Source organism: Leucopleurus acutus (assembly GCF_964270905.1).
Source record: "Leucopleurus acutus genome assembly, chromosome: 6".
Lineage (NCBI taxonomy): Eukaryota > Metazoa > Chordata > Mammalia > Artiodactyla > Delphinidae > Leucopleurus > Leucopleurus acutus.
The window spans coordinates 23,901,674-23,927,648 of NC_139149.1; the positions used below are offsets into that span (position 1 = coordinate 23,901,674).

Here is a 25,975-nt window from a genome sequence, read left to right on the forward strand (position 1 = left end):
CTGGCCACCAGATGTCACCATTCTTCTATTTCCCTCCCAGTGCCCAAAGAGGGAGAGAGATGTTATTTTTCTTCCAAGGGACTGAGGGAAATACGTGCCTCCCAACATTCCTGGCATTTCACATAAAAGTCTTATTAAGAGGAATCATCTTGCCCATGCACATTTCCTTGCAGTTCTTGATCGTTACCTGGACACTTCCTGACAGCTGAGGATCTAAGTGGCTGATAATTTGGGGCTCATCTGGTCAGGAATTGTTAGAGCCATTGTCTCCAGCTTGGAGTTAAAGGTAGGACTGACCTAATGTGCCTAGGGCCTAGAGTAACTCCATGGAAGAGGTGCTACAGGGTGTGTTCTACTAAGATCCTGGAGACGGGAGACCTCCCCAACCAGCTGGGTGGCCCTGAGAGCTTACTTACAAAGTGAAGGACTTGGACTAAGTCATTTCTAGGGTCTAAGAATTCCATGATCTTCAGGTTTTAAACGCCTCTGCTGGGAAGGGTGGGCAGCAGAGTAGGGTGATCTGAGTTTAAGAAAGAAGACCCCAGGGGGGACAGTGAAATGGGGGTGGAGAAATTCTGCAGGGAAGATAAGGGAAATTGGAACATAAACCTTCATACAGTGACTTGATGTAGTGACTGGTTACAGGGCTTGGAACTTGATGGGGTTATGAACCTTGTAATTTCTACCCCTAGGTAATTCACCAGGTCACTCTCATTCCATTACAGATACTATACTTAACAAGGATCTGTAATGCTTAGCGTTGTACAGCATTCTCTCTCCTGGGGCTTGGTTGGATTTAATATGTGGTGTCAGTCAGTGTTCTTTGTGGTGCCTTCAGGGCATGATGTGTTTTATTTCTTTCTGAATTTACAACAGTACAGTGTTCAGCTAGCCAGTCCAGAGTGTTCATAAAATCCGGGGGCGGGAGTGGGAAAGAGAAAGAGAAATGGAATTCATTTGTTGAGTGCCTACTATGTGCCAGGTATTGCTAAGTACTTTATATATATTTTATTTCATCTTCAGAATAACCTCAAGAAGCCCCATTTATTATGTTCGTAGATAAAGAAGTTGAATTCAAATAGTTAAGTGGGTTGCTCAGGGTCACAGCAACCAAGTGGCAGAAACATATACTGCTTCATAAAGCCCATTCTATAAAGATGGAAACTGAGGCTCAGGGCATTGATTCAAGCTGCCCGTCCGGTAGATGGTTGAGTCCATAATCTCCCGTCACTGGGCTTAACTGCTGGAAGGCCCCTGGTGCTGAGAGGCCTGGACTGCACCTCTCTGGAGGATGCATTGTCACATCAGCATTTGCACATTTGCCCCTGACCTTGCTAGAATAGTATTTGTGGCTGCGAAGTGTCTCCCTTGCTGCCTTCGGGTTGCGGAATTGAGAGGTTGGTAAAGTCCTCTCCGACAGGGTTGGTAGTTTGCAGACGGCCCCTGAGAGGCTGGGGCGTTCCGAATTGGCTGAGCGCTCCGCGGGGAGGGCGGGGAGTTTGCCGAACGTCCCCGGCCGGAATCCCTGCCTTAGAGAGCTGCGAGCCCAGAAGCGGGGAGAAGTTGGAGAGGTCGGGAGGGGAGGGTAGGAAGAATTTGAAGCCAGACCCCCCGCCCTGGTCAGCTGAGCCCCCGAGGAGCGTCTCTGCAGTGTCCAGGCCGAGTGTGGACGCGCCGTGCGCGGCCCCGCCAGGGCTGAGAGTTTGCAGACCGTCCCTGCCGCGGCCCGCTCGGCGGCGGCCCTGCGGCTCCCGCGGCTGCCGCGGCGGCCCCGGGCTCCATCCAGCCCAGGTAGCCCCGCCGCAGGCTCGGGGTGCCGCGACCCCGTGCCCCGCGGAGCTTGGGTCCCCCCGGGGACGGCAGCTGGCAGGCACTCCCGGCTGTTGCTGCTGCTGCTCCTCAACAAGGAGGTGAGAGCCAGTGGGTCGGGGCGATCGCGTCGAAGCTTTCCATCTCCACGGGGAGATGAACGCAGAGGGGACCGCGGAGGGCGCGGGGAGCTGGGCGCGGGAGGCGGGGGGAGAGTCTGCTCCGTGGGCTGCGCGGCTGGGGGCTTCCGCCCGCCGCCCCTCCGCCGCCTGCGTGGGTGCCCCGGCCGCTCTGAGACAGCCGGGAGTGCAGCCGGGGACGCGCCTGGAGGCGCCCACCTACCCGGGGCAACCCCTTCTCAGGGGAGACTGCAAGCCCCCATGGCCCCTGGGAAGTGGGGGGTTTGGGCTTTTCAAGGGACTGTCCGGGGTAGGCTTTGGTTGCGCGGGCTGGAGGCGAGCGGCCAGGGATGGTAGAGGGGCGCTCGGACCGCGGAGGAGCCTGGTGGGGTCACGCTGCGAGTGTGGGCCGGGCTGGGGTCCCCGGGACCTGGGCGTGCAGGGCGGACTCAGATACCGGCCAGTGGGGAGGAACAACAAGGGAGGCTGGCTCCCGGCCCCGGGGGAAGGGGGATGCGGTGGGCGGGCGCTCTGGTCCTGGGGACCAGGGAAGCCCGGGGGTGCCCCCCACCCCTAAGGGACCTCCGTGGGCCCACGATCCCGCTGGCGCGCTCCGGAGGCTGCCTGGCCGGAGAGGCTGCGGGGAGCGCAGAGCCCACACCCGCGCACATAATCCCCGAGAGCATGCTCAGTGCAGCCCTGGGAACTTCCTGCCGAGTCGCGAGCCGCCCCGGCCCCCTCCTGGCCCCCTCCCGGCCCGCGGCTGGCAAACTTGGGGGCGCGGCGCCCTCCAGTCGCCCTTTCGCGTCCCCTCGGCCCTTGCCTCGCCTTTGCCCGGCTCCCAGGGCTTCTCTCGCCGGTCGCCCCCGCGGCCGAGAATGGGGGCGTGGACGTTACCCCCAGCTTCCCGAGGTCAGGTCCGAGGCCGGGTGGCCAGAGGCCTGGCGGTGAGGCCTCTTGATGGGGGCACCGGCTCGCGATGCGCTCGCCGCGCGCACAGACCGGGCGCCGTGAGCAGACCGGGTGGAAGGGGGTGTGTGAGCCAGGGGACGTTCGCTCACACACTCGCTGTCACACACAATGCCGTGGTTTCGTAGCTGCCGCGCGGAAGAGGGAAGAGGTGGCGCTTGCATTGCCGGGCCGCGTTTGGAGCGCGAACAGGGTGCTGGGCGCTTGGGTACTGCGGTAACCTGGAGACGCATAAGGTTTTCAGAAATGCCGGAGTCGAGGTCTGTGGCCGGGTACTCCTGACATTGACTGCCAGGCCCGGCCCGGGGCGGACGCCGCTGTCTGCACCCGGCTCTGGCGGCACAGTTAGGGAAGGCTGGGCACTTCTGGGGCTGTGAAGTTGAGGAGGGGAAAGCTGAGGTTTGTGCGGGGTTCCGTGGCATGACAGCACTGCACCTGTAAACAACTCAGATCCAAGTGTTAGAGGTAGGATCTCATTCTCTAGAGAGGCAAGTGGGAAGCTGGTGCGACCCGCCCCCGTTCATTGTCAGGGCCTGAGGGACTTGGTGGGTTTTTACTCCGAGAGACACACCCCCTACCGCCCCCCTCCCCCCCACCCCCTCCCCAGTTTAGCTACCCACATCCTGAGCCTTGACTCAGGATCAGAACTTCCTTGTCTTTGATTGGAGAAAATCACCGAACTGTTTCCCAGGATAGGCACACCATCACAGATCTTTCTTAGTAAATAAATTTTCGTACCACCTTCCCCCCCCCCCTCGCCCCAAACCACAGATTCTTTTTGCTGTTATTGTTCAGGGCTGAGATAGGCTCCCTCAAATTTGTTTGGCTTGGTTAGGATTAGAGCAAAGCTCTCCTTTCTAGAGGCCTTTTTAGTTTCTCCAGTTACCAACTTGATGTCCGTGCAGTCAACTTGAAGAGGAGAGGCCCTGAGCAAGGAGGTGATGGCAGAGCGGGAAGAGGGTGACCTTTTTGCTTCTTGGAGGGACAGGGCAAGAGGAGAAGGATGCTGCTCTGCCCCGATTCCTGGCTCTGGCAGAGCTGGGTGCCTGGACAGAGGTTTGGGCTTTTCTTTTCTTCCCCTCCTTTGTTCCAGCCCGCCTTCCTGAGTTTGGGACACTTGTGACTAGAGTCACTGGAAGAAAGGCGTCTGGAGTCCTGCTTTGGGGCTTGGCAGGGTTCACACCTACACAAGCAGCTGCAGGTTGGTTTTAAGGTGACTGTAGTCGCAGGAGGGCTGGTGGCTCTGCTCAGGTCTGCCAGTTGCATCTGTGTTCCAGCCTCGTGGGCCTCTGAATCGCCTCAGCAGTGCGCATTTCAAGTGCTTTGTGTTTGGAAGTGTGAATATAGTACTCATTTATATATATTCACACATCCGTATATACGTTTTTATAAAGAAGCGTGTGCATATGTATGTGCATATGCAGTGTTCTTCGGTAGCATCTTGGAGCTGGAAAGGACCTCAGGAGATCACAAGAATTCAAATTTGCTACCTTCCCATTCAGTTTTCTCAGCTTAAAAATAACCAGCCAGCCTTCTGCCCAGCTGGCCTCCAAAAGCATTGCAACAGCAGAGTCCCCCTGTGATCCTAGCCGAGGGGGCCTTTGGTTCCTGGCCTTTGGTTCTTCCACTGAGAAGTGAGCCTCCTCGCGATCATTCTAGATGTCACTCTGATATTTGACATGACTTTTCCTAATGTTCCATGTGGTTCGGGATCTAAGTCACTGCAGAGTCACTCTCAGGTTGATTTTGGTGGGGGGGGGGGGGGAACAGACAGTGACCAGTGTCTCCTGCAGAGATGTCTGGAAAATGCCCAGAGCAGTTTTCCCACCCCAAGTCTTGCTTGGGTTGGAAAGTTCCTGCGCTTTTGCACTCTGGTCCTCCAGGCAGGTAGTTGCTCTGCTCCTTCCCTAGAGGCCTAGAGAGCAGTGAGGACTCTTATTCCGTCCTCTTTGTGTGTCTTGGCTTACTGGCTGTAGGAGGGTGGTGTGGTGGTTGGAGGTGGCGTTCTGTGCCGATGTTGTCACAGTAGCTCTCCGGAAAGCCCGTGCTGTCAGGAGGATTATCTCTGGGGTTTGTTATGGGGGATGGCAAAGTTTGGGGAAGGGTCCGGGTGTCAGGTGACACCAGGTGTCAGCCAAAAGTAACAGATAGTTTTGGCTGAAGGAAGGTGTGTGTGTTTCAGAATCTAGGTACTTTAGGGAATTCCCTGGCTGTCCAGTGGTTAGGACTGTGCGCTCTCACCCCGAGGGTCCGGGTTTGATCCCTGGTCGGGGAACTAAAATCCAGCAAAAAAAAAAGATACAGAATCTAGGTACTTTAAAAAAAAGAGAGGTGATACCTTTATATTTGGGGGAGAGTGCCAGGTGGGTGACAGTGGAGAGGTTTGGGTCAGAAATAAATTTGGTACTTGCCAGGGCACGTTTTACTAGGCTGCCTTTAAAGTTCATAATTGCTTTTAAGTATAGAGTCACTCTTGTTTTTTTTTTTTTTTTTTTTTTTCAGTACGCGGGCCTCTCACTGTTGTGGCCTCTCCCGTTGCGGAGCGCAGGCTCAGCGGCCATGGCTCACGGGCCCAGCCGCTCCGTGGCATGTGGGATCTTCCCGGACCAGGGCACAAGCCCGCGTCCCCTGCATCGGCAGATGGGCTCTCAACCACTGTGCCACCAGGGAAGCCTTAGAGTCACTCTTAATAGCCAGAAGATGGCTTCAGTTAAAAAATTTTTTTTTTCTAAATTGAAGTGTAGTTGATTTACAAGGTTGTGTCAATCTCTGCTGTACAGCAAAGTGACTCAGTTATACACATATAGACATTCCTTTTTTATATTCTTTTCTGTTATGGTTTATCCCAGGATATTGAATAAATGGCTAAACTTTTAAATTCCTGTTTGAAATTGAGTCTAGATCTCCCTAAACCCCTCTTCTTAAAGTTGCTCATCTAAGCCATGTCCTCATACTATGTCACATCCTGGGTCAACACGAAAAGTCCAAGCATAGTTGTGACCTCAGTGCCAGCTGTAGGTTCTCACGGGGTGTTTATCAGGTAGCCACCTTGAGCCATACATGGTGGGCGCTGGTGCTGGGTATGAAGGCGTACATCCTCCTTCAAAATTACCGTCTCACTTTTAATTCATTTCACCTTCTCTTTCAGTATATTAAGGCAAATTAATAGCTCTTGGAAAGCCGCCAAAATGGGTCCCAGGAGCCTTAGTACTGTAACCACGTTCTCAGCTGGAAGAGTTGGGACTCCATCTCTATTTGCCAGCTTGGACTGTTGTATTTATGTGTTTGTTTTCTCATTTCCACAACGAAGTGCCTCCTTCCCCGACTTTGTCATATCTGGAAAGCTGTATGTGCGCATGGGAAAGGTTGGAGGAATCACTTTATTTCTTCAAGATCCCACCGCTCTCTTGTCTGAACACCTAACCTGGAAAGAGAACAGGGTGCTTCCTATCCGGGCCCTTTGTCCAGCCTCACAGATCTGGACAAGCGAGAGGGATAAGCTATCTGGGCTGGGCTTGGAGGGGGGGCAGGGTGCAGTTTTCCCTGTAAGTGGGCACCCCCAGCAGTTAATGCCTGCTGAACTTGGCCCCAGCTGGGGCGGTTACCTAGGATGGCTAAGGAGTATTTCTCCACCCTGTTGCTCAGGAACTCAGGAGCGAGGTGTATGCAAGTACTTCGTTACCTGTAAGAGTTAAGTGCTGGTGTTTGCAACTGATTTACTTTTTCAAAAATGTCAGCATTTCAGCGTTATCCGTAGAAGAATAACAGCCTCACTGATTTACACCCTCTGTAATTTGGGGGCGATGGCCGCTGAGGGCATGGGTACCGCCCACTGACTCCTGCCTAAGCTCCGCCCACCGACTCCTGCTTAAATAGCCACTCCTTAGGGCTGCATTCTCGGCATAGCCGCTTCTAAGGCCTGGCATGCTGGTAAGATGCTTTTTCTAATATCCCACACAGAACAGTGCTTCGCTGTGATAGTTTTGGATCTCTTTCATGTCTCCGTCCACCCATGGGAGTGTGTTATGTTGGTGATCAGCGGAGATGGTATGTCTGGGTGGAGAAGTGTCGAGAGCAGGTGGGCGAGGAAACTCGGAGCGATGGTGATGAAAAATGTATCTGTATCTTCTAGAGGTGACACGATTGCAAAGGCTTCTTTCCTATCCCATTTACTCCTCGCTACAACGCCGAGGTGGATGGTATTGTTATTCCCAGTTTCCACAGTAGGGAGACTGAGGAATTGGGAGGTTGTGAAAGCTGGCCGGGGCCACGCACAGCTAGCCACTTGCGGCAGGGTAAGGATTCGAACCCGGGTGGTCTAGGTCCCGAGCCCGCGTTAGCTGGACTGTGCTTAGTTGTTTAGGCTAGCAAGCTCACCCTGTACTGGCCAGCGCTGGCTTTCCAACCAAAGCCAAGAGGAGTCTTAGGCACTCAGGGGTTGGAAGGGACCTCAGGGAGATCTCCCTGCGTCCTTTCTCTTTTTAGCTGCGGTCCTGGAGGTGCAGGGAGGTAGAAGGACTTGCTCGAAGTCCCTCTGGCTGACAGCAGTGGCCAAACTGGGCCGTGGTCCCTCAGGGACAAGTGACAACAGCTGATAACAGATGTGTGCCTGCCTTGTTTAGAGAAATGACCCAGGAAGAGAATGTGATGGTCATTTGGCGTCTGTCCCACCCACTCCCAGAACCCTGTGTGCTCACACCCAGCCTCACCCTGCAATCTGGTGGGGAACAGGTGGGTGTGCCCCACTCCTTTCTCCAGCCCCGAATGGGAGGATGTAAGCAACTTACGTGCCTTTACATGAGGTGCTCCCTTGTTCATGTCACCTTTTAAGTTTGACATCTTAGGAATTTGGCCTGGGATGGATTTTACATTTCACTCTTAAATATTCATTTTCTCTCTCTCCCTCTGTCTCTCTGTGTCAGTCTCTGCAGCTGTGTCTTACAGCTCCTGGCTCCTCTCAGTGTTGATTTCCACCCTTTAGGAACATGGGGTGGGCCGGGGGTAACCCGGCAGAGGAGTCAGGGCTATTTCTCAACATTTCCAAGGAAGGGCTTGTGAAGACATTCCCTTAGTATCTGTGGGATCCTAGAAAGAGAGCTAAGGCCCTGCAAAATATTCCTCCGACCACCGGGATTTTCGTGCTTCGTGGAATTTTCCCATTCGGCGTGCCAACAAGCACCATTTCCTTTCATCTTATTCCTTACATATGACCGGGCTTGCATCAGACATGACATTGCTCTCACCTGTTCCTGATTCTGAACACTTCTGGTTAATACATAGTCCCTAGCTGCTCAAAAGTTTAAAGTCTAGGCCTGGTCAGGGCCCACACAGAAGAGTTAAGTTCAGTTATAAAGCAGTATGCAAATGAAGAACACATTAATTCAGCCCATATGACCGCTTTGGGCTTCAGTTCTTATGTTGGAAAGTAGGAGGGGATTGAACGAGCTCCAACGTTCTGTTCAGTCCTAAAGTTGTATAATCTTACACATGTGGCAAAGGAAGTGTAGAATAAAGAAATAAAATTCCCTTATTGAATAAAAAAAGATTGAGGAAAAACTCAAGTTGTTTTTGCCTTTGCTGGCAGAATCTTTAGTAGACAGTTGAAATGCTTACCTAACAAGAACCAGCCCTTTATGATCACTATCTTTTGGAATGTGTGTTTTTGTATGTTTAGAAATAAGAGGCCACGGTCCGTCCTTCTCAGCCTAGAAATAACCGGCTTAGCCAGCTTCCCCTAGTGAAGCTGTTTTTTTTTTTTTTTCCCCTCTTGGGAAATTGAGATTCAAAGAGCAGAAGATGACCAGGCTTACAGAGTTCTGTGGTTCTGTGGCACAGCGTCCCGGGGAAAGTGCCTAAGAATTTGCACTGAACCAAATTCTTTATATACCTTCATCGCTGCTTCCCTTTGAAACATCTATATTGAAAGAATAGACTTTGATATCAGTCTCCTTGCAGCTGCTTTTTTTGGGACCGTCTGTTATTTTCAACTCTGATTTTTTTGTTTACTAGTGTTTATTCCACTGAGGAGTTTTCTAAATGACCAATTCTTTCTCTTACACATCTTGTTTAGGAAAGCACTGTCTTTGCCTCTTGCTAAGTATGATCTTTCTGTTTTCCTTCCATACTTTTCTTAGTATTTGTGTTTGTATACTTCCCTTACCCCATCTCCTAGAATTTTTCAAAGCCACCAAGGTTAGAGGCGACCTAAGTGGGGACTTGGACGGAAAGGGATGCTTTCCTCCATCTCCCTCCCCAATATTGTTCATCATATGAGGAGTCCCAGTCTGATGTGAGATCCTTTCAAACATAGCTTCCAGCCCCTCTGTCCATCGGGATGGCCTACCTTCTTTAACAGAGTTCTCAGCTCCAGCGACTAATAATGGTCCATGTCCCCCATCTCCCCTTCTGTGATGCCTAACCACTGTGCTTGCTAGATTTAAAGGTGACATTATATGTGGGTAATCTTTCACGGTACATAATTTAGTACAGGCAAATGTTATCAACTTTCTTCTATATTTCACCATTCCTTATTTCCTATTCTGATGGGAGCTCCAGAAAGGGAGAGTTTTTTTCCCCCAGGTTGGTTAAAAAATTACATCTGGCTCCAGGGGTTTCGCAGCAAGGAGTCTGGAGCTCTGCAGGTATGATCGGAAGCCGCGTAGCTTTGCACGGGGCCCGACACAAGAGTCACGTGATCAGCTGGGCAGCATGGCGTCATGCGTTAGCTCCGGCTCAGGCAGGTGGGGCCTCTCCGCAGTTAGAGGGCTGTCCTCAGGCAGGTCAGTTCGGCGCTGGGTGGTTCTGGTTTCTCATCCGTCAAATGAGGCATCTCTTAGTGTCTTCTGCATCTGTGGGATCTGTGACTTCCGGGCTGAACCCAGCACACTCATCTACTGTAGTTTCTTTAATCTGTCCTTAAGAATATTCTTAGATGTATTTCTAATTTTGGGGTCCTCTTTGTGCCGGTTTGGAGTTCTGTTTTTCAAATCAATCAGTGGACTTTTTGTACACTTTTTTCTCCCTCACTGTGAGCATTATTTGTGGGCTCAGGAAGCCCAACAAATTGAGACTTTGTGTGTGTGTGTGTGTTCATGTCCACACACCACTAGGGCTTGTTACCTTATTGTCCTGTTATCTATAAACAGAAGTGGAAGTGATCAGAGTCGGAGCTGCGTATCTCTGGAATAGCCATCAGTTAAATGAAACCTGTAGAAAGTTTCTGTGGAAGTAGTTTTAAAATATGGCTTTTCCCCTAGCACATGCTTGTCAGCTATAGCCAGGGGATCCTTGGAGACTGTATGGATAAATAATGATTTTATTGTATTTCCCAGTAGCCTGCAATAAAGTGTTTTCCTGGTTAATGAGTTGCTTATTCGGTCATACTGCCTTTCCTTTCATTGCCCTTATAACCAGAATCAGATACAGCTTTCCAATTCTGATGCCATACCTGGTTAGTGTTCTCCACGTTCCACAGTTTCTTCCTCCTGGTTCAGTGGCTTCAAGAGAGACTTTTCTATTTCCTCTTTGTCAGCCTTTGTATAAAGATGACAAGTTACATCATCTTTCTGTTACTGCTTTAACAAATAACAACAGACTGGGTGGCTTAAGGCAACACAAATTCATTGTCTTATTATGTTATGTTGAAGGTCAGAGGTCCAACACGGGTCTTACTGGCTAAAATCAAGTTGTCCATTCCTTCTGGAAGCTTTAGGGGAGAATCCTTTGCCTTGCCCCTTTATCTTCCAGTGGCTACACACATTCACAGGCTCCTGCCCGTTCCTCCAGCTTCAAAACCAGCTATGTTGGGCTGACTCCGTGTCCCTCTGCCATCAGGCTGGGACCACAGCTAGGAAAGATTCTCTGACTTTAAGGATCTATGTGATTAGATTGGTCCACCCAGATAATCCAGGATAATCTCATTTCAAGGTCCATAGCTTCATCACACCTGTCCTGTATTCACAGGCTTCAGGGATTAGAATGTGGACATCATTGGGGGCCATTTTTTTGCTGCCACAGTCCCCAAAACTCTTTGTAAAGAAATGGTTTTCTAGTTTTTATGTAAAGGAACTGTACTTTTCTGTCAAGAAACTTCACTTCTCAGGAAATTTTCCTATTGCCTTGTTCCTCATCTTTTTGAATATATTTAAGTTAACTATTTGCAAACAGTGTCTAAGATTTGAGATCTGAGGTGGCCAGACATTGAGCTATACACATTTCGTGTTCCGGCTGATGTTATGTTAGTAGTCCTATTTTTTTTTTTTTTTGCGGTACGTGGGCCTCTCACCGCCACGGCCTCTCCCGTTGTGGAGCACAGGCTCTGGACGCGCAGGCTCACTGGCCATGGCTCACGGGCCCAGCCGCTCCGCGGCATGTGGGATCCTCCCGCACCGGGGCACGAACCCGTGTCCCCTGCATCGGCAGGCGGGCTCTCAACCACTGCGCCACCAGGGAAGCCCAGTAGTCCTATTTTTATGATGAGGAAATTGAGGTGCAAAGGAGACCTGCACAGGGTCATGTAGCCAGAAGTGGCGGAGCCAGGCTGCAGAACTGGATCTCATTGATTCCAAAGCCTATGTTCTTTTCACTCTGCCTTCCTGCCTTAGAAGTGATAATGGAAAACCAAAGTGAGAAATGGTAATGGGAAAGCTTAAAATAATGTAAAATCTCTCTGCTTCTGCCAAGGTGATGATGACAAATAGTAAATAACGTCTGTGGCAGATTGATTGCACTAATGGCCCCAATTAATGGCCTCCGTGTATCCACACTCTTTGCCTTGTAACTTACTAGTCCCCATCCTTCCCCTTACGCATTCCTGGCCACATGACTTCTTTGGCTCCTGTGAGGTTAGCAGATGCCATATAAACAGTTTAAGAGCCTACGAGTTTCTGATTGACCTTTTACACAGCTAGGCGTGCTCGCTCAGATCCCTGCCAGCCCCATGAAAGCGTGCCTGGGCTAGTCTAAGGGAGGGACTGAGAGATGCAGGGGAATGAGCCAAGTTGTGTCAGCTGAGGCTCTCCTGGACTAGCCAGCCCCCAGCTGAACTTCATGCTGGTCGAAGTCTTCCTGAGCTTATCTTGCCAAGATTAGTTAAGCCTGCCCTAGGTCATCAGAACCAACCAGCCAGCTGACCTGTAGAGTTGTGGAAAGCATTGATGATTATTTTAAGCCACAGAGTTCTGGGGGAACTTTGTTATGCAGCCATTGCTAACTGATGCACAACTCAGATCAGATGTTTGCATAGCATAAGAAGCAGTTTTAGTGTCCTTTTGAAGAATCATTTTGGACTACTTGTAACTAATTCATATTCTTTTTTCAAATTTTAATATATTTTAAAATATTCTTTTAAGATTATACGTTAGGCTTAAGAACTTGCCCATTATATCTACCCTTTTTTCTTTCTTGTTTTTTAAACATGAAAGTCCTGTAAACTCTTATCAGTTTCAGTCAGAAGAAGACTTGTTTTTTTCTTCTCAAACTATTTATCATTTCTAACATGGTGGCTTTTGACCCTCAACCTACAGTAAGAAATACATATTGACCAGAACTCACATATACATGTGTGTATAGCAGCAAGAAAACTTTCATGAGATACTACCTACCCTTCTACCTCTCATGGCCTCTGCTGTTTTCTACCCTTCCATTTGCTGAAAAAATTCTGGTCTGGAGTCAGCGCTGTGGCTTGTAGCCCATTTTGTAAATAAGGTTTGGTTGGAACGCAAAGATTGTTTATGGCTGCTTTCAAGTTACAATGGTAGAGTCAAGCAGTTGTGACAGAGATATCTGGCCTGCGCAAAGCCTAAGGTATTTACTCTCCTGCTCTTGAAGACAAAGTTTTCTGACCCTTGTCCTGAATTGGTTTCATAACCCATTGGTGAGTTGTGAGCCTCCATTTAGAAGACACACGGTTCAAGGGACTATTAGCTCTCCTGATCACTCTTCTGGAAATTACACTAAACAAATCCGGCAGATGTGAAAACTAACCCTTTTCCTGTGTTACACTCAAATTCTCTGGTTTAGTCACTTAGATTCAACAATTAAGTTTTTGCTATTTAACGTTATACCTGATTGGCTTATACAGGAAACTTTTCAAGCATTTCGGAAGTGTTTCATTATAAGCAGGCTCCCCCCTCTCCCCGCTTTCTAATTTAAATGAGGCTTTCTTGTGGAAAGTAGCTGGCATTAAAATGGACACAAATTCTATTCAAGTGCTAGTTATTTATTCATTAGATTCCAGCAGTGCCTTTTTTTGTGATATAATGGAGTCCATTAGTGGAAGAGGTTGAACAACAGTCATCTTGGGTTCTTTTAGAACACCTTTCTGAATTAGGGTGATATTAATTCTGAGCATAATAAAATTTAGAGACATTAAGTCATGGGCTTATGGAGTTGGAAAGTCTCTGGAAAAAATTTTTTTCCCTTTTTACTCAGATATCTAATTGGGCCCTTAAAGGCTAAATTTCTCCGATATCTAAATTTCCCAAGCCTGCCGGGGGAGGACAACATTGTTATTTATGTTGTGTGGCTAATGAGACTGATGAGAAGGAGCTGAGGCAGAAGAGGCTTCAGAAGGATCTGGATCTGTCTTTCTAGATTCTGAAATGCCAGATGAAGAATGGGCACTGGCCCGTTTATTTACTGGCAGTGAGAACAGAGTCAAAACCAAATGAGCTTCAAGTACAGCATGGGGAGCTTTGGTAAAAGTCTGAGCAGCGTCCCCCAAATAAAGTAGGTTCTTCGAAAAAGAATAGGTTCTTCTGGGCTTCCCTGGTGGCGCAGTGGTTGAGAGTCCGCCTGCCGATGCAGGGGACACGGGTTCGTGCCCCGGTCCGGGAAGATCCCACATGCCGCGGAGCGGCTGGGCCCGTGAGCCATGGCCGCTGAGCCTGCGCGTCCGGAGCCTGTGCTCCACAACGGGAGAGGCCACAACAGCGAGAGGCCCGCGTACCGCCAAAAAAAAAAAAAAGAATAGGTTCTTCTAAACTTGTTTTTTTTTTTTTTTTTTTTGCGGTACGCGGGCCTCTCGCAGTTGTGGCCCCTCCCACAGCGGAGCACAGCCTCCGGACGCGCAGGCCCAGTGGCCGTGGCGCACGGGCCCAGCCGCTCCGCGGCGTGTGGGATCTTCCCGGACCGGGGCACGAACCCGTGTTCCCCTGCATCGGCAGGCGGACTCTCAACCACTGCGCCACCAGGGAAGCCCTGTCTAAACCTTTTTGATGTGAGCCGCCCTCCTTAGTTCAGGTGGGTGGCCATCCCAGCGGGTGATTGGACGTGTGTAATGAATAAGGACTCTTGGGTGCTGGCGACACACACCCGCTGGAGCTTGCTTCAGCACGAGTGGAGAGTTCACCGCAGGGCCACAGGTACGGAGCTGTGAGCTGCCAGCAGCCTGGGATCAAAGCTCTGGGGACCCCAGGGACCCCAGGAACCCCCTTGCTTCCTTGCTGCCTCCATCTGCCTCACTGCTTAATTCTCTTCCCTGCCTTGTTCTGCTTTTTGTGTCCCAAGGGCAGAACTCTGGGTAAGGGCGCGTGTTGCTGGGTAAGCCACTCAGCAAGACTGATCTTTCTCTTATTATGCAAATGCAAGTTTCCTGGGCAGTGTCCCCTGAGCGGTCCAGCTTGACGTCACCCAGAGGTGGGCAGAGCGTGGGTACTGCAATGTGGATTTTGGCTAGCTCTAGGGAGTTTATTGGGGGCATTTTAGAAATTTAGGGGACAGTTTTGGTTGTCAGTGAGTTAGGTGTGCTACTACCATTTACTGGATGGGGACCAGGGATGCCAACATCTGTGATGGGTAGAATAGTCTTACACCCCTACGTGTATCCTGTGTCTCACTCTGAGACTATTACCATGGCTGTTGCCCCAGAATCATACCCCTGCCCCTCCCTTGAATAGAAACCAAATCTGATCTAAGTTTCAGGTGGAAGCTGCAAAGAGAAAAAAAAAAAAAAGTGTTGGTTAGAATCAGCTAGGCCCAAGATGACAGAAGATTTACCTTCCTGTAGACCTTGAGCCTCATTATACGCTCATTATAATATATTAACATGCTAAATGAGACACCCACAGGCGCCATGACACTTGACGATTGCCAGGACAGCCACTGGAAAAGCCCATGCAATGACTGAAAAGGAGAGTTGGTACAGTTCCAGGTCCAAACCACACCCTCCTCTCAGATAACTCATCAGTATTTCTCCCAATGTTTCCAAATCCCAATCTTTAATCTCCACCCTCTTATATATTTGGTGTCTCTGTCGGAATTGGATTAATTTGATTTGCAAACTAGGTTCCCTCTTCTCCAGTCTTTGGCTACTGAATACAGCTTGTGCTGTTCCAGTCTCAGCATTGGTTTAGTTATTGGCTACTCGAATCCAATCTGAAAAAGAGCATCCTCGGTGAAGACTAGGGGGACTTTGCCTGCCACAGGTCTGGTGGGCCAATTTGGTAACAAGATGACTGTGGATGACAAAACCCATTTATTACCCGAACCTAGAGACCTAACTTATACATGAAGAGTATTTTGCATGTTGCAAATAAACTTGCAAATAAACATTGACTTTTCCAGTCAATGAAGAAAAATTGTGCTTTGTTTTATTGGGAAATTTACCAAGAGGTGTTTGCCATTTTGGAAACCACCCCCCCATGACATCACCATATCACCTGTGGCAGTCCACACTTGTAACTCACCTGTTTTTTTATTTTATGTAAAGTACAAGCATCTAACAACTTCTTAAGCCTTCTAGATTGGTCTTGTCCAACTAATTGCATATTGAAATACATGTTCAGGTTGTTATAAATTATTTTCCTTTTATTCTCATTTATATTACTATTAAAGCAATAAATACATATGTTTGAAAATGTGTTTAGGAAGGTTATCTAAGAATTTGATTTCAGGGAGTAAAGGAGTGTTAGAAGTTTGCTATAAGCCTTGAACTCGGGGGCTAATAACGTTTAGAACACAGCACTAGGGGAAATGATTTGCAAAGTAATCCCCCCACCCGTGAGTCAACTGAATTAAATATCTCTTAACACTAACCGTTTAAAAAATAGAAAACTGTAGCCCACACATTGGGTACAACTGATGGAGAAAAAGGGAGTAGAGTTGTTGGCCCATTCTGCTTCTTCCATGGGTGGCTGACTCTCCTTGTGGTAGATCCTCCCTGCTCCCTTATAAGTGGTTGATTCTACTGCTGGGTTCCGGCTCTGTTGTGGGTCTCATGATTCTGGAAGAGCCCTAAGAGTAGGGGATGAAATCAGATTATCGCATGAGTTTCATGTGAGCTACTGCAGCCCTCTTTGCAGAGATTCAAGGGGATCTGTGAGCTGCATGGGAAAGTATTACACCTTGATTTTCACTCACCGCTAACCAAAATTGAGCAATTCCTTAACTTTTGGATGTTGGCCACAAACCACAGTAATATTAGCATTGTCTGCGACTTTGTCACCAATAGGAAGCCCATATTTTCATATCAGATTTTAGATGGCTAACAGATAATCTTGAAATGTCATGTTCATAATGACTTAGAAATTATGGTGGTTATTACATGCTGCTAGATAGTGTTATTTAATGTATTAATAAACGAGCATATGTGTGGGTTTTTTTTAGCAATTTTGTTTATTTGTTTATTTATTTATTGGCTGCGTTGGGTCTTCATTGCTGCGCGTGGGCTTTCTCTCTAGTTGCGCCGAGCGGGGGCTACTCTTCATTGCAGTGCGCAGGCCTTCCATTGCGGTGGGCCCTCTTGTTGCAGAGCACGGGCTCTAGGTACCCGGGCTCAGTAGTTGTGGCGCACGGGCTTAGTTGCTCCGCGGCATGTGGGATCTTCCCGGACCAGGGCTCAAACCCGTGTCCCCTGCATTGGCAGGTGGGTTCTTAACCACTGTGCCACCAGGGAAGTCCCAAGCATATGTGTTATTATGTCACAATTTTAAAAGTTTTTGGTAACCATATTTAAATATAATTGACTTCCTCTGTAATCCTATGTATTTTATTTTATACATTTCAAACATTTGGAGAAGGGGTACCATCTCACCTATCCGCCAAGGGGTGGGTAGTACAGAAATCATGGAGTAGAATTGGGGAGCGGTCTGGACACTACACACCCCACCGCTGCACTGTCTCTTCCATTCATTGGGGAGTTGACCACCTCGTGACTCAGCCTTTCCCCAAGACTGCCAGGTATGGGTGTAGAGGGGGTGTGGGCTTATCTCCAGTTGGCTCATTTTCTTCTTAGACCTGGTCAAAGAATTGTGCTTGATCGGCCCTTGGGTCATTCTTTTATCATACACAAGGAGGCAAGTTTGTCAGAACAGTCCTCTGGCAAGGCTTGTGTTGATCACTGCGCGGTACAAGATGCATTTAAAGCCAAACGGACTGATTATCTGAATCCTTAACAGAAGTGTGGTTTCTGGTTCTGCTTTTCAAGTGGAGAAAACCCACAGACATTCTGCAGGAGGAGTCCCTGTATACAGCCCAACTTTTGTTTTCCTCTTTGTGCACTTCAAAGTGATAGAACCACAGCACGGCCCTATGAAGTACCCCATTGCCCAAGAAATATGTTGCGTAAACGGCTGCCTGGGTGTTTTCCTGATTTGCAGGGGAAGGGGCATTTCTCAGAAATCAGGGTTTGGGGTGGAGGTGGACAGCTTCCTAAGGGGTGCCCTTTGTCCTGGTTGCTACCTTGCTGCCCAGTGAGTCCACCTTAGAGGCTGTGCCCCAGCTGTAACTGGATTTCTGGGAGTGGCGTCAGCCTTTTTCTGTTTCTGGAAACTTCTGCTGAGAGGAAATGACTTTGCCACAGAGTAGCTTACTGCACCGTTCTTCGAGTCATTGCTGTGCTGCCATGTGCATCTTTTTCCTCTCACAGCTTCTAAATCTATATTTAGAGCATGAAAATGCTGAACATTTCCTTTCTAATTCTTTAGAAGTTGATCATGGGAGGGATCTTCACGCATCCAATACTACTAATACCTTGGGCAATCATATAAAATAATAATGGGAATCATATTGTTTGATTCTTTGTTTCAGAAAATATTATAAGATTGGAATCGAATAGTTTCAAATGTTGTGCCTTCATTTTTGTGGGTTTAGTTATTTTCTTGTTTTTATTTTTTAAAAAATTTTTTAACATCTTTATTGGAGTATAATTGCTTTACACTGGTGTGTTAGTTTCTGCTGTATAACAAAGTGAATCAGTTATACATATTCATATGTTCCCATATCTCTTCCCTCTTGCGTCTCCCTCCCTCCCACCCTCCCTATCCCACCTCTCTAGGTGGTCACAAAGCACCCAGCTGATCTCCCTGTGCCATGCGGCTGCTTCCCACTAGCTATCTATTTTACGTTTGGTAGTGTATATATGTCCATGCCACTCTCTCACTTTGTCGCAGCTTACCCTTCCCCCTCCCCATGTCCTCAAGTCTGTTCTCTAGTAAGTCTGTCTTTATTCCTGTCTTACACCTAGGTCCTTCATGACCCTTTTCTTTCCCTTAGATTCCATATATATATATGTGTTAGCATACAGTATTTGTTTTTCTCTTTCTGACTTACTTCACTCTGTATGACAGACTCTAGGTCCATCCACCTCACTACAAATAACTCAATTTCGTTTCTTTTTATGGCTGAGTAATATTCCATTGTATATATGTGCCACATCTTCTTTATCCATTCATCCGATGTTGGACACTTAGGTTGCTTCCATCTCCTGGCTATTGTAAATAGAGCTGCAATGAACATTTTGCTACATGACTCTTTGAATTATGGTTTTCTCAGGGTATATGCCCAGTAGTGGGATTGCTGGGTCATATGGTAGTTCTATTTGTAGTTTCTTAAGGAACCTCCATACTGTTCTCTATAGTGGCTGTATCAATTTACATTCCCACCAGCAGTGCAAGAGGGTTCCCTTTTCTCCACACCCTCTCCAGCATTTATTGTTTCTAGATTTTTTGATTATGGCCATTCTGACTGGGGTGAGATGATATCTCATTGTAGTTTTGATTTGCATTTCTCTAATGATTAGTGATGTTCAGCATTCTTTCATGTGTTTGTTGGCAATCTGTATATCTTCTTTGGAGAAATGTCTATTTAGGTCTTCTGCCCAAGTTTGGATTGGGTTGTTTGTTTCTTTGTTATTGAGCTGCATGAGCTGCTTGTAAATTTTGGAGATTAATCCGTTGTCAGTTGCTTTATTTGCAAATGTTTTCTCCCATTCTGAGGGTTGTCTTTTGGTGTTGTTTATGGTTTCCTTTGCTGTGCAAAAGCTTTGAAGTTTCATTTAGGTCCCATTTGTTTATTTTTATTTCCATTTCTCTAGGAGGTGGGTCAAAAAGGATCTTGCTGTGATTTATGTCATAGAGTGTTCTGCCTGTGTTTTCCTCTAAGAGTTTAATAGTGTCTGGCCTTACATTTAGATCTTTAATCCATTTTGAGCTTATTTTTGTGTATGGTGTTAGGGAGTGTTCTAATCTCATACTGTTACATGTACCTGTCCAGTTTTCCCAGCACCACTTATTGAAGAGGCTGTCTTTTCTCCACTGTGTATTCTTGCCTCCTTTATCAAAGATAAGGTGACCATATGTGCATGGGTTTATCTCTGGGCTTTCTATCCTGTTCCATTGATCTGTATTTCTGTTTTTGTGCCAGTACCATACTGTCTTGATTACTGTAGCTTTGTAGTATAGTCTGAAGTCAGGGAGCCTGATTCCTGCAGCTCCATTTTTCGTTCTCAAGATTGCTTTGGCTATTCGGGGTCTTTTGTGTTTCCATACAAATTGTGAAATTTTTTGTTCTAGTTCTGTGAAAAATGCCAGTGGTAGTTTGATAGGGATTGCATTGAATCTGTAGATTGCTTTGAGTAGTAGAGTCATTTTCACAATGTTGATTCTTCCAATCCAAGAACATGGTATATCTCTCCATCTTTTTGTATCATCTTTAATTTCTTTCATCAGTGTCTTATTATTTTCTGCAGACAGGTCTTTTGTCTCCTTAGGTAGGTTTATTCCTAGATATTTTATTCTTTTTGTTGCAATGGTAAATGGGAGTGTTTTCTTAATTTCATTTTCAGATTTTTCATCATTAGTATATAGGAATGCCAGAGATTTCTGTGCATTAATTTTGTATCCTGCTACTTTACCAAATTCATTGATTAGCTCTAGTAATTTTCTGGTAGCCATCTTTGGGATTCTCTATGTATAGTATCATGTCATCTGCAAACAGTGACAGCTTTACATCTCCTTTTCCGATTTGGATTCCTTTTATTTCTTTTTATTCTCTGATTGCTGTGGCTAAAACTTCCAAAACTATGTTGAATAAGAGTGGTGAGAGTGGGCAACCTTGTCTTGTTTCTGATTTTAGTGGAAATGGTTTCAGTTTTTCACCATTAAGGACGATGTTGGCTGTGGGTTTGTCATATATGGCCTTTATTATGTTGAGGAAAGTTCCCTCTTGCCTGCTTTCTGCAGGGTTTTTATCATAACTGGGTGTTGAATTTTGTTGAAAGCTTTCTCTGCATGTATTGAGATGATCCTATGGTTTTTCTCCTTCAATTTGTTAATATGGTGTATCACATTGATTGATTTGCGTATATTGAAGAATCCTTGCATTCCTGGAATAAACCCCACTTGATCATGGTGTATGATCCTTTTAATGTGCTGTTGGGTTCTGTTTGGTAGTATTTTGTTGAGGATTTTTGCATCTATGTTCATCAGTGATATTGGCCTGTAGTTTTCTTTCTTTGTGACATCCTTGTCTGGTTTTGGTATCAGGGTGATGGTGGCTTTGTAGAATGAGTTTGGGAGTGTTCCTCCCTCTGCTATATTTTGGAAGAGTTTGAGAAGGATAGGTGTTAGCTCTTCTCTAAATGTTTGTTAGAATTCGCCTGTGAAGCCACCTGGTCCTGGGCTTTTGTTTGTTGGAAGATTTTTAATCGCAGTCTCAATTTCAGTGCTTGTGATTGGTCTGTTCATATTTTCTATTTCTTCCTGGTTCAGTCTTGGCAGGTTGTTGTGGGTTTAGTTATTGATCAAATTTCTCATTGAGTCGAAGCCACTCCCTTCAAGAAATAGGAGCAGCCCCCTTACAAGATATTGTTACGGCTCATGTCAGACTAAAGAGAGCATAGGTGTCTTTAACAAGCTTGTCAATGAAGTGATAGCATTTCTCTCTCTTTTTGTAAAAGAGAACAGCAAATTCCGTTGCTTCCTGAGATGATGATGCTATCACAGATTCATGTACAAGACTGTGGGTACTATTTGGCCTAATTCTTATTTATTTATGTTTCGGCCGCGCCATGGGGCGTGTGGAATCTTAGTTCCTCGACTAGGGATGGAACCCGTGCCCCCTGCATTGGAAGTACAGAGTCTTAACCACTAAACCACCAGGGAAGTCCCTGGCCTAATTTTTAAAATGAGATACCTCAGATCCTTTTATCGAGGAACTATCCTATCATTGGATTGGTAAGGCCGCTTTTTTTTTTGTTTGTTTTTTTGGCTAGAGAAAGCAAGAAATTCACCAGACTCATTGGCTGAGGGGTAGGGCTTTCACTCAGTTTGAAGGATCTCTTATCCCTCACCCACTTCTGGTTGTGAGCCACGTGCACTTGGTCTCCTTTTCATACAGGTCTGGTTTGGGGTGAATTTTAATCTTAACCCTACCTTTGTGGAGAGAGTAAATGAAGTTCAGAAGATCTAGAATATAGGAGTTAAAATATCCATAAGCAGTTCACTTCCTGGTCAGAGTTGGTGGAATTAATTGTGCAGCTGCTGGACGCAGATGCCGTTACTGTTTTATAGATCTTATCACAATGAAAAATGGAAAATACAGGTCCCGCCTTGAAACTGACAATCTAAAGACCCCACATACAGAGTAATGCTTTTTCTGGAAAGTGGACCTCTTGAGCACGTAGCTGGTGTTCGTGGGAGTGCTGGGTACTCCTGGGAACCGAGCCTTGAGCACACTGTCTAATTTCATGCTTATGACAGCCCTGTACATTAGAATTCCTTGTTTTCGTTAAACACATGTAAAACCACAGTATGGGAAAGTTAAGTGTCCTGCCTGCAGTGACTCACATAAATATAAGGTGATCATCTAAACCTGAACACTTTTGTGACCGAAAGGGGTGCTATTAAATTAATGAATAAGCTGGGATAACAGCCATAAACAGGGACGTATGGTCCCACTACTAATGAGGTACAGATTGGCGGTTTAATTCAGGTCTGATTCCCCAGGCTGCCTGCTCTCCTTCAGATGCATTAAATTGGGCTGCCTCATCTACAGATGAATTGTTAAGGCACACATTGAATGAACTTCTGAAGGTGAGTTCTGCGCTAGGTAGAGAGCCAAAGAGGAATTCCCCTTAGGCTAGGTAAAAGTTCCCTTTAGCAGGAAAAAGGTCTACTAGAGATTGTCTTTCATACAAAAATGTAGAAAGGGTTTTGTTGGGAAGGCAGGTGGTTTTTCTCTTCTGAAAAAAAATGGTTTTCCATCTTTTTGTTGTTCAAAAGAATGGGTCTGCTGTAGCCATTCCCAGAAAGATAAAGGAAGACTCATAACATCTCATATGCAGGGCAAACATCTTCATGGCCAGTGGCTGTTGCCATACAGGGTCATATAATGAATTCTTCAATAGTAAGGTGTGGAGATGAAATTTACTACCCCTGTTTTTAGAACTCTGTCCATGACTCTTATTATCAAGGCAGATCTGTGTGGTATACTCATTACCGTGAGATGTGAAGATAAATTCCCAAAACTTGAATATATTTGCTCTCTCAGGATTGGATGCCCTGGCTAGTGACCAGCCTCTGTGCCGCTGTGAGCCTCGGACACGCGTGTGTGAACACACCCAGCAGAGGTGCAGACACAAGGGTGGGTGAAGCTCAGGGTACTTATAACTGATACTATAGCCCAACCACGGAAAGTAATAAAGAACATCACACAGCACTCTAGGATTTATTTTTTCTGTGTCACATTCTCTTGCCACCTTCCAGGCCAGTTGAGGTGTGAAAGGAAGAGTTTCCTAGCAGAGCAGGTTCTGTAAATCCCACAGCCTCTAAAAACGTCCTGCTGGATTGCCACTTGTCATCAAGTCAGCAGTGCCAGAGAATGGCGTGCCATTCAAAGGCCACTGCTGGGAACCAGAGCAAGCTGGCGGATGAGAGTTATGTGTTTGGCTGGAAATACGGGATCTGGCTTTCAGATGAGAGCTGTTACTGGGCCTTCAGGCTGCACCCAGGTCCCTGGGGGATCTGCCTTCTGAAACTTGGAGCCTCCAAAAATGACTGATTCCCAGAGAAGGCAAAATGAAACTTTCTGGAGATGGAGGAGAAGCCTTCCCCCATCCAGTGGGAGCGGGAGAGGGACTGGGGGGCCCAGGGATGGCACCTGCTCCTGTGATTTGTTGGAGCTGCTCCCTGAGGAAGACCACGATCTCTGGTGGTCTTTTTTTGTTTTGTTTTGTTTTTTGCGGTACTCGGGCCTCTCACTGTTGTGGCCTCTCCCGTTGCGGAGCACAGGCTCCGGACGCGCAGGCTCAGCGGCCATGGCTCACGGGCCCAGCCGCTCCGCGGCATGTGGGATCTTCCCGGACCGGGGCACGAACCCGTGTCCCCTGCCCCCTGCATCAGCGGGCGGACTCTCAACCACTGCGCCACCAGGGAAGCCCTGGTGGCCTTTTTGAAAGGCCAGATTTCCCATTGGAAATAAGAGAACCACAGGGCACGAGACAGAGAGAAAAAGAAAACGGGCTTGGAGGAGAGGTGTGAGAAGGGGAAGCAGGGAGATAAAAGAGGTGACCTAGGTGGTGAGCAGCCTTTCTGCTGTGGATAATGAGAGCCTGTGGAAGATGCAGAGCAGCTGTGCCGTCTCTGGGGACAAGAGCCTTCTTGGAATAGGGCAGGAGACATCAGCTGGGAAGTCAGGAGATCTGGGGGCTGGCGCTCTCCTCCTGCTAACTCACTTGGTGAGCCTCCATCTCTTCCGCAAAATTGGGCGAGTCGGGTCAAATGTTACGCACGTGACTTCCAGCTCTGTGAGCCTTGGATGCTGAACCATCTTTGCAGGGCTCACCAGCGTGGCCCAGCGAATACCTCCTGAGCGCCTGTATGTCAGGCATAGGGGCACGAAAAGCGAATGCATCCCGTGGCCCTACATCTAGGGCGGGGCCCTGTCCTAAGCGCCCCTGTTGCCCCATCAACAAGGAGAACAGCTAACCCTTAGAGCGTTTGTTATGTGCCGGGCAGGGTTATGGTTACTTCCCATTGATTTACATCTGTTAGCTCTTGTAAGCCTCCCAACAACCCTATGAGGTAGCTATGAGTGTTCTAATTTTCGAGGCACCGAGAAATGAAGTAATTTGTCCCAGGTTTCACAGCTAACAAGTGGTGGAATCAGGATTTGAAGCCAGGGAGCCTGGCTCTAGAGCTTACACGGTGCAGCTGGTGTGTGTGTGTGTGTGTGTGTGTGTGTGTGTGTGTGTGTGTGTGTGTGTGTGTGTGTGTGTGTGTGTGTGTGTGTGTGTGTGTGTAGGGGGGCGGGGGGAGTAGCTGTCACATGTTCTTGTTGTTTCCATTGCTGGACTGTCAGCTGCCCAAGGGCAGCAACCTTGTCTGTCTTGTTAGCTGTTGTATCCCTAGTGCCTGGCCCAACACAGGCTCTGGAGGCATTTTTGTCAGATGGATGGATGGATGGATGGATGATGGCTGGATGGATGGACGTATGATTGGATGGCTGGATAGATGGATGAATGGATGGATGGATGGATGGTTGGTTGGATGGATGAATGGATGGATGGATGGATGAGATAAACAAGGTCTTTGGGGAGTTTAAGTTTAAGTTAAGTTAAGGAGGAAAACAGACCCATAAACACCTAATGTCAGTCGCTGTCAGGAGGGGTACTTAGTCCAATCTGAGGCATCAGCGGAGCCTTCCTTGAGGGGGTGATGCCTGAACTGAGCCTTGAAAGATGTGCAGAATTTGGGAGAACCTGGTGGGAAAGGCATGCCAAGCAGGGGAGCCGTGTGAACTAACTGTAGCATTGCCACAGCAGTCAGCTATTCCTAGAGCATAGAGGGTGAGGCAGGGGCTGATAGAGATGGGGCGAGGTCAGGAGAAGCCCTCCTGGGAAAGGCATTTGTGCTCACTCCTGAGGACAGTGGAGAGAGAGCTCTTGAAAGTGTTTAAGCAGGGGAGTGGAACGGGCGGCTTTGGATTTTTGATGGGGTGTTCTGGCTATAGTGTAAAGGGTGGAAGGAACACGAATGAGATTGGGCAAGGGAGAGGCTACTGCAGGGTCCCAGCAAGAGATCTTGGGACGCTGGAGTTGGGGAGGGGGTAGAGGTGGCTAGAGGGGTAGGAGAAGAGGGTGACCCTTAACTTTGGACATGTTGAGCTCAAGGGTCCTAGGGCTGCTGATGTGCAACACAGATGCTCTCCCGTGAATGCAAAGGTAGCTTGAACTGGAGGGGAAGGATGGGGTAGATGGGAGTTTGGGCGGTGCCTGAATCAGGTGGTGGATAAAGACAGGAGATTGGATGATAGCATCCCCCAAACAGTGTTACCCTGAGAGAGCCAATCTCTGGAAGCTAAGCCCAAAAGAAGCCCCGGAAGAACAGCCAGATAGGCCTGGGTCCTGCCGGAGTAGAGCAGGGCGTGGGTTTTATGGAACTGGTCATCCTCACCGGAGTGATAACATTCTTTGAGCCATTACAGTGTGACTGGCACTTGGACAAGCATTGGGGGTGCTTTCACTCAGTTGTTCTTTATAAAACCCCTATGAGGTAAGTGTTATTCTGGTCCCCATTTTACAGAGGAGGAAAGCGAGGCACAGAGTGTTAATCACAGTCAACGCAAGGTCACGTGCATCGCAGGACCAGAGTGTCCTGGCGAGATGAAGCCCCCTAGGTGTGTGTGTGTGTGTGCGCGCGCGCGTGCGCGCACGTTTTGTCAATATGATAATCTGTGAAGACTTCTGCAAATCCTGAATCAGAGCCTGAGAAAAGAAGGAGGGTGTTGGAGCTATCTTGAGGGCATAGAAGAGGTCGGGTTAAGGTGGGTGTTTGTTTTTTTTTGAAAGGATGAGAGAAAGA

The 25,975-nt window shown here is 47.7% G+C and overlaps 1 protein-coding gene across 1 annotated transcript in view; it reads left to right on the forward strand.

Moving 5' to 3' along the window:
* Positions 1–1,824: 1,824 nt before the first annotated feature.
* The window catches only part of MGAT5 (alpha-1,6-mannosylglycoprotein 6-beta-N-acetylglucosaminyltransferase), a gene marked incomplete at its 3' end in the record, with an annotated part of 361,158 nt that continues 337,007 nt past the window's right edge, over positions 1,825–25,975 (forward strand). The window contains exon 1 of the mRNA XM_082840634.1: positions 1,825–1,910. The remainder of the gene's footprint in view (positions 1,911–25,975) is intronic.